The sequence below is a fragment of the Patella vulgata genome, chromosome 2, assembly GCF_932274485.2.
Source record: "Patella vulgata chromosome 2, xgPatVulg1.2, whole genome shotgun sequence".
In the NCBI taxonomy this organism is placed as follows: domain Eukaryota; kingdom Metazoa; phylum Mollusca; class Gastropoda; family Patellidae; genus Patella; species Patella vulgata.
This window is the reverse complement of record NC_065880.2, coordinates 5,856,375-5,870,742: the sequence shown is the minus strand read 5'-3', so window position 1 is coordinate 5,870,742 and position 14,368 is coordinate 5,856,375. Positions and strand designations below refer to the sequence as shown.

Sequence of the window (14,368 nt, the reverse complement as noted above, 5' to 3'; positions counted from 1 at the left end):
TAAGATGAGCAACCAATACAAATTTCAGAAAGATTGGATGATAATCGGGGTGCTCGATTGTCAGTCCGGAACGTCCCGAATTGACAGAAGTGATACGGAATTCAGCCCTGTCACAACAGCTGAGGTTGTGTGAGTAGAATCGTGACGTATTTTAAGTAATACATATTTTTCAGCTGTCATGATTGGTTGAGATATTGTTGTTTATGCAGTTGGCACATGCGTTGTACTCCGAAATTCTCCGTTTCACTCGATTGAAACTATATTTGGAATTGAGAGAATTTAATTCCGGAACATTCAATCGAGTATCCCCATGATGATTCCGTTACAAATGGGGAGAAGGGGGGGGGGGTAACTTTGGAAGTTATTAACAAAAGTCGTTGAAAATCCATAGATTTGTCATTGAGTCAAGTGGCTTGGTTTCAATTTCACGCTTGTACGTTACAAGAAGTAGAATCGCCTGTCCAGCCTCGCGGGTTTTCTCCGGGTCCTCCAATTTCCAACAACTGCTAAAGGCATGTACGTGCAAGCGATTTAACGTAATAAAATTCAACCATATGTTATGTGTCGTGTGGGTATTGGCTTAACACCCCCCTCTCTCTCTCTCTATCTCTCTCTCTCTCTCTCTCTTTTCTCTGAATCAGAATAATTCGCCAAGAGTTTTTTACGTCGATTTCAGAACAGATTTTGGATAGAATCATGATAAACGTATACCATGTGTTCAAATTGTAGCGTTTGAAGTTTTTCTCCTCTTGTGAGTCACCTCGACTGTCGTGTGTTGAATAATTTATAGAAACAAAAACACGACAGAACACACTTAAAGGGAACGAGAGAGAGAGAAATGGGGTTTAACGTCCACTCGACACAAATTTGGTCATTTCGGGACTAACATATGTTTTTTTTAATAAATCTTATTTCAATAATTCGCTTGCGCGTAGGGGTCTTTAGCAGTGGGAGGAAACCGGGGGACCCGGAGAAAACCCGCGAGGTTGGACAGGCGACCCTACTCATTGTCACGTACAACCGGGGATTCGAAACCCCGCCAGTTGACTCAATGACAGGCAGTGTGATACAGCGCGCACGTGCTAACTACACTTAAAGGAGTCAAGTCTTTAACTTAATATCATCCCCGTCTGATCGACATTACAAACACGACTTATTTGTCAATTTAAATCAACATTGATGTTGTTATATTACCGTGAACAGATGGGCTTCTGATATCCAATATTTAAGACAAAATGAACATTTTAAAATTAGCACCAGTTTTATGAAGCAACTCGATGAACGAGGCTAAATATATCCCATGTAGGAGAATGCTACCGGTATTGACTGGAATATTTGCGTTGAGACCCATTTGTGTCCATGACTCCATTTCTAGGTCCTTTACAGCTACACGAGATGAAGGTCGAGCGAAAAGGGGGCGGGGATGACCGAATGGTTAGCACGTGGGCGCTGTATCATACGGTCTGTCATTGAGTCAACTGGCGGGGTTTCGATTCCCCGGTTGTACGTGATAAGGAGTAGGGTCGCCTGTCTTACCTAGTGAGTTTTTCGCCGGGTTCTCCGGCTTGCCCCCACTGCTAAAGATCCCTGCCTATGCGCAAGCGAATTATTGAAATAAAATTGAACCATGTGTTAGTCTCGAAATGACCTAGTTTGTGTCGAGTGGACGTTTAACCCCATTTCTCTCTCCCTCCCTCCCTCTCTCTCTCGAGCAAAAAGACCATGTGGTTGGGTGGTCTCGCGGTCTAAAGTGTGCGCTGTAGATCATACGGTCTGTCCTTGAGTCAAGTGGTGTGGGTTCGATCGCAAGTGTGTACGTGAAAAGGAGTAGGACCACCTATCTATCCCCGTGGGCTTTCCTCGGGTGCTCCAGTTTCCTCACACTGCTCAAGACCCTTCCGCACAAGCTAATTATGGAAATAATATGCATATATATACAATATCTTTCTTTCCTTGACATTCATGTTTTGCAAGACGCTATAATTACAAAAAAAGTTCTTGTGGTTGATAAGTATGACCCGAGGGGCGAAGTGGTAGCCACGGTGGCTAAGAGGGTAAGACGCTGGTTCGCTAGCCTGGAGGTCGGGTGTTCGATTCCTGCATTGGCTGAGACAGTTCATCCCGATTTCCGGCGTGTTTCCCCCTTGTCAGTGATGCAGGACGGAGGGCCTGGCGAGGATAGCTGTCTAGTCGTACGGATGGGACGAAAAACCGAGGTTCCGTGTACATATTGGCGTGCACGTAAAAGATCCCTTGTCAGTTGGAATTCGATATAAGAGTAGGCCGTAGTGCCGCTGTCCGGGCGCCAAATTTCCCTCATAGCAAACTGTATGGCGAATGCCCGTCTTCATTAGCCCAGTTCGGAGCAGAACAGTAAGACGTCAAACCCCCTTTCATTTCATTTCATTTCATGACCCGATGGTAGGCTACGTATGTACCTATTTTGTATCTTGAAGAATCCATTTCAGAATCATCGCCATGAAATTAACGAGACGTATCGGCTAGTGGATCTTTAAATTAATGCGACGTATCGGCCAGTGGATCTTTAAATTAATTTCATTGAATGATGAACTAAGGTCATGACTTGGCCAGACTATCTTGTATGGCGCCATATTGCTTCTAGTGATCGAATGACCTTATAAAGGAATGAGATTTTAACGTCATCATTTATCACGTCAATACGTTGGTGATACAGTTGTCTGCTAGATGGACAGCCATTGTTTTGTGAGACATTTTCCGGGTACTTAGAGAATTGTCATTTACAATATTGGCGATCAACCAATATGTGCGTCCAACTCTTTGTGTTGTGTTTATTGAAATGATCTGTTAAATTGACAACCGTGCACTTTCACCAATTCTTGTAATATATCAAGTCCATTTAGGCATTTTTAGGTTTAAAGTCACACTATTTCATATTTGTATTTCTTTGTTATTGCTGGGCGACATCTGAACGATAACTCATTGATAACTAGAGGATTTGGGGTGGTTGGCCGAATGGTTAGCACGTGCGCGCTTTATCATAAGGCCCGTTTTTGAGTTAACTGACGTGGTTTCGAATTCCCGGTTGTACGTGACAAGGAGTAGGGTCGCCTGTCCAACCACATGGGTTTTCTTCGGGTCCTCCGATTTCTTCCCACTGCTAAAGACCCCTACGCACAAGCGGATTATTGTATTAAAATTGAACCATGTGTTAGTCCCGAAATGACCTGGTTTGTGTCGAGTGGACGTTAAACCCCATCTCTCTCTCTCTCTCTCTCATTGATATCTTAAGGAAACATTTCTGCACCAATCGGTGGGTAAGACGAGGGATCGCTAACCAGGGGTCGTTCCTGGGGATTTCCTGGCTTGGTTTCCACTTGTCAGTGGTGCAGGACGGAGGGCCTGTCAAGAACAGTGTCTAGTCGTTCGGATTATACGAAAACCCGAAGTCCCGTGTACACATTGGCGTGCACGTGAAATAAATCTTGACAATTCGAATTTGATATTAAAGTAGGCCGTAGTGCCGCTTTCCGGGCAAAATGTCCTTCATAGCACACGTCTGTCTTCATTAGCCCAGTCAGAGCAGAACAGTAGGACGCTAAAACGCATTTTATTTCATTTCATCTTGGAAAGGTTAATTTGGAATGCAGTACTGTGTTTACTGTCTTTAAATTGATATGTGACATATAGAAAACTTGTTGACTGTTTGTAGTCTACAAATGTACAATTTGAACTATTAGAAACTTGTTGACTGTCTGCACTGTACTAATGTACAATTTGAACTATTACAAACTTGGTGAATGTCTGTAGTCTATACTAATGTACAATTTGAGTATACCTTGAAAAGAGAGAGAGAGAGAAATGGGGTTTAACGCCCACTCGACACAAACTAGGTCATTTCGGGACTAAGTTTAATTTTATTTCAATAATTCGCTTGCGTGTAGGGGTCTTTAGCAGTGGGGGGGGGGACCGGAGGACCCGGAGAAACCCCACTAGGTTGGACAGGCGACTCTACTCCTTGTCACGTACAACCGGGAATTCGAAACCACGCCAGTTGACTCAATGACAGGCCTTATGACACAGCGCGCACCTGCTAACCATTCGGCCATCCAAACCCCCGAGTAAACCTTGAAGATAAGGTTGTTGACTGTCTGTACTGTTTCGTAAACTAATGAATAGTTAATGGCATGACGACTGTAAATGCCTTCCATTAACCACTGGAATGATGCAAATTGTTTCAACATAATTTGGTAGCCCTCGGGACATCTACGACCGTTTATAAACAATCTACTATTTCCTCCGTTCTGACAATTTCTAATTTACCGCTGTCGGCCAATTAACGTTCAAATTTACAATTACGTTAATAGCCATTCAAGCGGTGTTTATTCGACAACTATCAGCGAGAGAGAGAGAGAGAGAGAGGGGTAGGGATAGGTAGGGATCTTTAGCAGTGGGAGGAAACCGGAGGCCGCGGAGACAACGCATCAGGTTTGAGTGGCGACCATACTCCTTGTCACGTACAACCGGGGAATCGAAACCACACCATCAGTTGACTCAATGATACAACATACACGCTCTAACCATTCTGAAATCCAAACCACCCACGGGACTGTCAGATGAACAGACCGGGTAACGGCAACTTTTAAATATGGGAAAATAAGAAATAAATAAAATCCGTGAATACATTCACTGGTTTATACACATATAGCACGATGTTTCGACAAGTATTCTCTTATCGTTACCAAATACAAAGTATCAAGTACTTGTCGAAACGTCGTGCTATATGTGAATAAACCAGTGATTATATTCCATATAAATTGTGTTGTGTTTTTTTAAAGGGACAATAACACTCTTGCTGGCTTGACAGCTCCAAAAAATAAAAAATAACCTTATTCTAAGTACTAGATGTGTTAGTGTCCTACCTGCTGTGTAAATTATCCATTAAATCCTATTTTACTTGTCGAGAGGGTTCAAAAAATATTTTTAAATCCAAGTCACATTTGAAAAGCTTTACGTCAGGCTTTTCAAATCATTTAGTTGAATTTTTCCAATTTTTTAAATTAGGTGTGTTAAGATGAAATTTGTATCATCAGTTAATTGGAATATTGTAAAATAGTACAATTTGTTGACCAGAAAAAAGATTGGGACATATTATTCAGTTACAACAAGAGTGGTATTGAGCCTTTAAAGAAATAAATAGAGATGTCACGTGTGTCACAAGAACAAAAGATTCAGTATCCTTTACGTTATCCCAAGCGAAATCCATGATAAATACAAAACATCCATTGTAATTAATGTTTCAAAATGTCAAGAGAAGGCCATAGATATTTCAAATTAAAACAAAATGTTAAAGATGCAAATCTTTTAGGTCTGTAATGAGGAAAACATCTTTCGAAACACATTAGATTTTTCTCTGACTTGACAAGCTTAAATATTAATCCCTCCAGAGGTTGCAAGACCGGATACCTTAAATCTTCGGCCACCCAGGATATATTCAAGCTCTCTGTTTAGAACTAACTGTAAATTTTAACTCGACTGTTTATGAAATCCGACGTTTTAAAACAAGATGACAATCAGGAATTAAGATAACTGTATTGAAATAAAATGGAGTTCAACATCCTATTTTTACTGCAGCAACTTGGGAAATGATGAAGGATACACGTCATGTAGCGTGCACTGAGGGACATATATGTGCCCGATTATTAAACATGCATTATGCAAGAGCTAAATTTGCCTACCGCAGGTCTTTCTTTATCTAAATGTTATCTAAATTATTAATTAGACATTAGTTATCTTATCCAGACCATATTCAACTCTCGATGGCAAGGCTAGCCTTCGATGTCGACTGGATTAGAATCCTATATGATGCAAACGCTCAATGATAATTAAATCAAAACAATGGATAATCGAGACTATGCTTTTTAACGTACTAACTTTAGTAATAATGAACGAGGCTAGGTGGAAATTTAAAAAGCTGATATCTCGGTTCATAGTGGACCAATTTGACTGAAATTTTCAACAAATTACCTTTACATTATCTAGTTTGTAACTATTATAGCGAGAACTGTCAGCTCTTTATCTAATCTCCCATAATGTATCTTTAAATGAAATGAAATGGGGTTTAACGTCCCTACTGTTCTGCTCCGACTGGGCTGCCCAGTTATTAGCGTTTACGTCCACGCTTTGTCGAGTTCCAACTGTATCGGGTTCTTTAAAGTGTACGCCTATGAGCATACCGATGGCCCTTGGTTTCACGTCTTACCCAAACGACTAGACACTGTTCTTTGCCAGGGCCTCCGCTCTATAACACGAAAAAGAGAGAGAGAGAAATGGGGTTTAACGTCCACTCGGCACAAACTAGGTCATTTCGGGACTAACATATGGTTTACTTTTATTTCACTAATTCGCTTGCGCATAGGGGTCTTTAGCAGTGGGAGGAAACCGGAGGACACGGAGAAAACCCACGAGGTTGGACAGGCGACCCTACTCCATGTCTATAACACGAAAGGATGGACCCCGGGACGTGTTAGACTGAAATGTCGTGGTTAATTTAATGTCTTCATTCACTAAATACCAGTATGATTAAAACATAAAATCATATTTCGATTCGTTTTTTATAGTTCAAAATTTCGTTTTACTTACACTAAGATCTGGAAAAGTTGTTATATAACCCGTATCCTAGTTGACGTGAAGGATTCGCCCATGAAACGGTCTGTTGCAGCGAGTTCCTGGCGTGCGATACAGGGAACAGTGGGTATCCTACAAGAAACATCAACACTGATCGATTAATCAAATGTCTGACGTCACAGGTTCAAACGCCGCTCGTATGACACCTGACGCGACATTCCACTACAAATGGTCAGATCGTCATGTAGTGAGGCTATCGAAAGTATAAAAAAACAAAACGAAATATAGATCTGTATTTTAAGCACATTGTGTAGTGTGCTATGAGGGAAATTATCCATGGACAGCAGCCGCGCTACGACCTACTTTATCGTAGTTCAAATTCCAAGTGACCCGAGTAAGGGTTCTTTTACGTGCACGCCAATGGGCACACACAACTTCGATTTTCAGTACCACCCGAAGGACTAGACGCTGTTCTTAAGAACTGGTGTCTTGCGTCTAAATACCGTTTCATTAATAAATTTACCGAGATTAGCAAAATTTCTCATTAAAGGATCAATATCACTCTTGTTGTAACTGAATAATATGTCCCAAACTTTATTCCGGTCAACAAATTGTACTATTTTACAATATTCCAATTAATTGGTGATACAAATTTCATTTTAACACACCTAATTTAAAAAATTGGACAAATTCAACTAAATGATTTGAAAAGCCTCACGTAAACCTTTTCAAATGTGACTTGGATTTAAAAATATTTTCGAACCCTCTGGACAAGTAAAATAGGATTTAATGGATAATTTACACAACAGATAGGACACTTAAACATCTAATACTTAGAATAAGGATATTATTTATTTTCTGGAGCTGTCAAGCCAGCAAGAGTGTTATTGTCCCTTTAATAAATAAACTGTGTCATCAGCTTAATAACGATTGGAAATCCCTGTCCGTAGAATTAACTTGGTTAATGAATGACCATATTAGGTGATTAATACAAATAGATAAGCCAATCAATAAGAAGGGTGAAAGATCAAACATCTACAACAGAACGTAATAGTTATTGTCAATAGCTATAGACAGATAACTGGGTTATCGCCCCTTTAGATCAAATACTCATTTAACAGTTAATCACAACGAGAATTGATTCCCACACCTACCGAGGATGGAATCGGCCATCAGGAATGCGAAAATTCTATAACTTCTGAGAATTGGCCCCATTCGTAGTGTGTTTACCCTACAAGGCGAACGCTTTCCTCGTAAAAATGTCATTTCACTCTCACGGTTACAAGTAAAGCAGACACGTTTTCAAGCCAAACAACAAACACTTAACGCTATCGTGGACGAGGTTTATAGAAATAATAGCCATGTTTGTCGCTATAGTCAAACTGAACCCCGCGGGCGATTTCAGAACGTCTCACAATATCTCGGAATCACCGATCGTGCTGGTGAATGGAATCGATTAGAATTGCTGAGTTGGGTAATTTTCCGATGCATGGTTGGTTGTGGATCTATGTTGAATGTTGAGTCTCTCTACACGCAACGCGATATAAGAGACATGACTGTAATAACACAGGAACAATACGTATTACCGTCCGTTGGCGTCAGGGATCGTAGTCGTTATTCCATTACTCGTGAAGAGTTACAGGAAACAATTACGTCTCCCCGGCGACTCTGATAACCTCAAAAATAAATACATCACATCTCATACTCATGGTAAGGATATGCAGAAAATAAAATCAGTTTGTGATATATACCATTATTTTCTCAAGATGGCTATTACTATCAAGAAGTAGCTTACTATCATGAAAATGATTATTACTATCATGCAATGACTGACTATCATGAAAAGAAAATGACTATTACTATCACGACAATGACTATTACTATCACGACAATGACTATTACTATCATGAAAATAACTTACTATCATGAAAATGACTATCATGAAAAGAAAATGATTATTACTATCACGAGAATGACTATTACTATCACGACAATGACCATTACTATCAAGAAAATGTGCAGTACTATCATGAAAATGACTTTTTATCATGAAAGGACTATTACTGTCATGAAAAGAACTATTACTATAAAGGACTATTACTATTATGAAAAGAACAACCACTATCATGAAAATGACTATCACTATCATGAAAAGCACTATTACTATCATGCAAAGGACTATTACTATCATGAATGACTATTACTGTCACGAAAATGACTATTTCTATGCCGCGATTTCATTCGCCCAGTTAATGTATACATGACAAGATAATCAGTGTAGAAACGCAGCTCTGCTAAAGTACAGTAATCGTTTTACATAGAAGTGTTGTATTTATTTTAATGATTCATTCCACGCTAAAGACACATGTAGGTACACAAGGGAATCATAAACCTAGTAGATCTCTCTCTCCCTCTCTGAATGCATTTTCAATACAATTTCAATAGTCGTTTCTGAAAATACCACATACAAAGCTTATGACACGTTTCGGTGGGTGAATTTGAATAGATGGACGTGAAGTTGTAGATCTTATGCACAATTATTTTTTTTTTAAAGATATTGGAAAAAATGCAAAGTGGAAATTGACTAGGATTCACAAAATACAATTTCTAGTTTCAGACACAATCATTAAACACCAAATTCTATATCATTTCAGAAAGCAATTTTCTTCTTTTTTGACAATCGATAGATCCTAAATTGTATATTTATGTAGCGGATGGGAATAAAGTAAATGGAAGCACTTACATTATACATTTTAAAACATTATCTCAAATATTTACAGAAATTGTTATAATTAATTAATATTTTACAATAACGTATGCAATGAAATGAAATGGGATTTGACGTTCTACCTCTCTACACAAACCAATCTGATTAAAATACAGATCTATATTTCGTTCCGTTTTTTTTTTTATAAACTTTCAATAGCCTCTACTACATGAAGATCTGGACAGTTGTAGTGGGAGGTCGCGTCAAGGTCATACGCGTACGTAACTAACGTATGAAAATTAAATGGTAGCTGGCTTTTTTTTCGCACATATAGAGTGAATGGCCATTTTGCTCAGTAACCCCAGCCAGAATTTGGCTATTTTTTTAAAATTGCGTTAAAGTTTTAAATTTTTGTTTAGAACTGAAATAAATTAACTTTTAGTCAATCCCAAAGCTAAAAACATTAACAGAATTAATTGCGTATATCTGAAATAGACACGACCGAAGCACAAAATAGTGCCAAATGCCGACGTCAAATCTAGAGTTGTGGATGTTGTTATTTTTGTGAAAAATCATTGGAAGAAGCGATAAGACGTTCTGTACGGATTATACAGTCCTAAAGGCTACAAGAAGGCTATTGTTTACAATGTAACATTGTGTCTTGTAATGTTGATAATGATCATAATGATGGTGTTTACATTTGTTTGTTGATGTGACCTCATGACCTGTGACGTTTAGATAACGTCATATGGATATCATGGCTATTCGCTGTGTCAAGAGTCACTTCTCTGCAGGTAGGGTGAGTCTGTCGTTCAGATTGGGTCATACGAGCGGGTTTTGACGTATGACGTCAGACATGATTAACCAATCAGCGTTGATGTTTCTAGTGGGTTACCCACAGTTCCATGCAGCTCACGCCAAAAACTCGCTGTAACAGACCGTTTCATTGGCTAATCCCACCCATCTCAATGGGTAAAGACAAGTAAAACAAAATTTTGAACTATAAAAAACGAAACGAAATAGGATATGTGTTTTAATCAGATTAAACACAAACGGGCTTAATGGAGACGGACATGAGCCTTGCAGCACAGACAGTGGTATATCCGCCGACTCTTCGTGTTCAGGGGTTCTTTTACGTGTACGCCAACGTATACTTGGGGATCTCGGTATTTGCTGTTGTCCCATTCGAACGACTAAACGTTAATCGTTTGCTAGGCCATCCGTCCTTCGCCACTAACAAGTCTTAACGTTTTGTGCTTTCCCTCTCATGATAAATGTTACTATCTGTTATGGAATGGGTCTCGTTATTCGCATTACATTATTGACATTACAGTATTCGCATTACATTATTGACATTACAGTATTCGCATTACATTATTGACATTACAGTATTCGCATTACATTATTAACATTACAGTATTTGCATTACATTATTTACATTACAGTATTCGCATTACATTATTCACATTACAGTATTCGTATTACACGATTTATGTTACAATTTTGCATTCATAAATAGTATATCATATTATTACGTTATTCACAGTATTTCCCTTGCATCATTACATTATAGGTTAAATTAAGATAACCAAATAAAAATAGTAACAATACGTCAATTCCGTTGCGATCCCCGTGTCCAAACGGTCTTCGATAACGGCTATATCTGTTTCTTAAGACCAACACAATTTTCCTCATGTCGCTAAGATGTAAGGCTAGGGTACGTGATTGTTGGCGAGATTGTAGGTTAGAGTTAGGGCAAGCGGTAGGGCTAGGTCCAGGGTTAGGGTTGGGATAAGTGCTAGCCCTGTTTACATCTTGTGACCTTTGGCCAAACTTGAAGTTGGACTTATCCATACTGCACGCAGCGACCCATCTACGTCATACTTCCCAGAATGTGACACTTCCCTGATTACCCACCATTTAAAATGCGCACGTGATCATTTTGGGGCGGGACTTATCGACGAGACACCGTTTTGTTTAGACAACAGAGTAAAAATAACCCCAGCACGTGTGTTTTATGTAAACACGTCATGTCGCTGAAACTCGCGTAAAAGCGATATATAATATGTGCTATGGGTAATATTGCAATAAATTCTTTACCATTGTAAACTGTATTTAGAGTTTCAATCTGTTTATCTTTCAAAACAAGGTTAGATACTCCTTAATTTGTTTTCGCAAACAAAACCGCCTCTGTGATTTTATGTTTCATGGGCGCCGCCATATTGAATAATTAGAGGACTATTTTGTGATTCGGCTTTGATTAGTTTGACATCTTTCATACACACAGCGGCTAAATAAACATATTTAATTTCATTCAATATGACAATAGAAGAGAAATAAATACTTTTAAAAATTTCTAAAAGCATACTCAGTGTTTTCGACTAAAATCGTCGATGTAGGAATTAAAATGTCGGTTAATTAGCTTAGGGCCTATTCTCAGCCGGAGCTAGCTGTAGATAGGCAGCCTAAGTTTGGGATGGGACTTATCAAATAGATCTAACCTTTCGATAACGTCATCGGCCATTTTTATGTACACAAATGACGTAATGGAGACCCGAGGAAAGTATAGCAACTTATGTCGCTGCAACTGGCTTTTTCGGGGTGGCTTTTTTCAGTTGTATTCAGCTGCAACCAGTCAGACCCAACCGCATCGCACGCAGCCATGGTAACATAGACACCCCTTAACCAATCCCTCGGTGTTTGATGTACTAAAAGATAAAACTGTGTTGAACTTTGGACCTCTTACTACTTTATATTTATCCCGTTTAATCACCGACTGACTTCTCTTCTACACGCTTCAATAATCCATAAAAAAGAAACCTTAGCAAGGCCGACAGACTCCTACAAATACCCTTCCTATTGAGATTAAACCGATGTCGTCTTTATATGGAAGCCGGATATGTTTGTCCAGTTCTCGCTCAGTCATTACTCGGCGATTCAGTTTAAATAAAAGTGTCTCCGGGTTTGGAAATGTCCACAGTCTTCGTCTTATAATTTAATCCATTGGAGAAGCTCTACGATAAAATTACCCACTCATGGCATAGAACCTGTGCAAATTGCAATTTATAATTACAGCTGATTTAAACATGAGTTAATCGATACTTGATGGTAAAGATTCGACATATATTAAAGTTATATCCTCAGTTACATGTCAATTAAACCTACTTTATGCAAGAGCTAAATCTGCCTATTGCAGGTCTTTCTTTAGGCCTGAAATGTTATAAAAACTATTAATTAGACATTTATGGATATGAAAAGACATTAAGACATTATTAATCAACTCTTGGTACCATCTTATGTGTCGGATTTTCACTGGATTTGAATCCGATCAGCTGCTCAACGCTCATTGATGATTAAATGTTTTATCTTACCGACTTTAGTAATGATGATCGAGGCTAGGCCTAAAATTCAATCGCTAATATCTCGGTTGGTTTAGAGTGGGGCAATTGGGCTGATATGTTTTAGCATATTCCCTTTACATTATCTAGTTTTTAACTATAATAGTGAGAACTGTCAGTTCTTTATCTAATCGCCCATAATGTATCGTTATAACCACTGCATATTTGTCACTATTATTGACTGGCTTTTTACATTGAAAATATAAGAAAGTTCTCACCCTTTCCTTTTCTGTTCTGTGAAGAGGTTTTCGTGACCGAGTTGTCTTAAGATGTGTTGTAGGTCGAGTTGTCGTAAGAGGTGTTGGATGGCCGAGTTATCATAAGGTCTAGCATTGAGTCACAACGGTTTCCACATCACTCTACAACTTTGGAGTACATTAACGGAAAAATTCCCGGTTGTACGTGACAATGAGTAGAGTCGCCTGTCCAACCTCGTGGGGTTTCTCCGGGTCCTCCGGTTTCCTCCAACTGCTAAAGACCCCTACGCGCAAGCGAATTATTGAAATAAAATTAAACCATATGTTAGTCCAGAAATGACCTAGTTTTTGTCGAGTGGGCGTTACCCTATCTCCCCTCCCCCTCTCTCTCTCTTTCTCTCCCCCTGTGGAGCATTACAATAACAACCGAGATAAAGAAAATAAAGTACGGAAAAGCTTAAACAATCTATAAAACATGTAAGATAGCAACGTCATAAGTAAAAACATGGCATTATAATTCAGTACTGCTCACATTATATAATTCTGATAACCTTTGCCGTTTTTTATTTTTCAGATTGATGATACCGTATTGTCCGATCAAGAGTAGAGCCGATTCAACTTGAAACAGAAGAAGACATATAGACATATAAAATAACTCAAAACGTAGAATTAACAGGTAAGATATGTTGTTATTGAAAAGGTGAGCCACCGTGAGTAGGACGTTGGCTCGCTAGCCTGGACGTCCCATGTTCAACCCCTGCGTTGGCAGGGAAAGTTCATCGGGATTTTCCGGCGAAGTTCTTTCTTCTCAGTGGTGTAGGACGGAGGATCTGGCGAGGCATAACGAATAGTTGTTCGAAACTGGAATTCGATATCAGAGTAGGCCATAGTGCTGCTTTCCGGGCAAACTTTCCCTCATAGCACACTGTGTGGCGTATGACCGTCTTGATTTACCCAGTAGGACCAGAACAGTAGGACGTTAAACCCCATTTCATTTCAGTACATTCCATTCCCATTTCTATTGTTATTAAAATGTGTTGGGGTGCCGTTAATTTCAGTTCGGATTTAGGTCATACCAATCGTCGTGCAAAAGGGGTAATCGGGCATGGAAGAGATTTATTCCATAGAATAATCAAGATTTTCACTTGGGACTCGCCAACAAAGAGTATACCCTTTGGATTTAAGAACGCGCTAAACACATTCCATTCTTATAGAAAACAATAATATAACCAATTCATGTACTTGACTGTTCTTTTTAAAATCATATTTAGTTTATTTTAACTACTTTCGTTTTCCAAAAAAGTCTGGGCTATCTAATAAACGTTTTCCACCATATGTCTAGGATTATCTCATTTTTGTCAGCTAAAAAACGTAAACATTATTTTGTTGTTGTATGTTTTACTCCCCAAACTTGATTTCGTGTTCCACAATATGTCTAGGGTTATCTAAACTTAAACATC

The 14,368-nt window shown here is 39.0% G+C and overlaps 1 protein-coding gene across 6 annotated transcripts in view; it reads left to right on the top strand.

The window, feature by feature from the left end:
* LOC126810233 (suppressor of lurcher protein 1) overlaps nucleotides 1-14,368 on the top strand; it is a 413,673-nt gene that overhangs the window by 125,578 nt on the left and 273,727 nt on the right. For all 6 annotated transcript variants that reach the window (XM_050535225.2, XM_050535229.2, XM_050535226.2 and 3 more), the window contains exon 2: nucleotides 13,483-13,584. The gene's annotated coding sequence lies outside the window, so the exon portion shown is untranslated. The remainder of the gene's footprint in view (nucleotides 1-13,482; nucleotides 13,585-14,368) is intronic.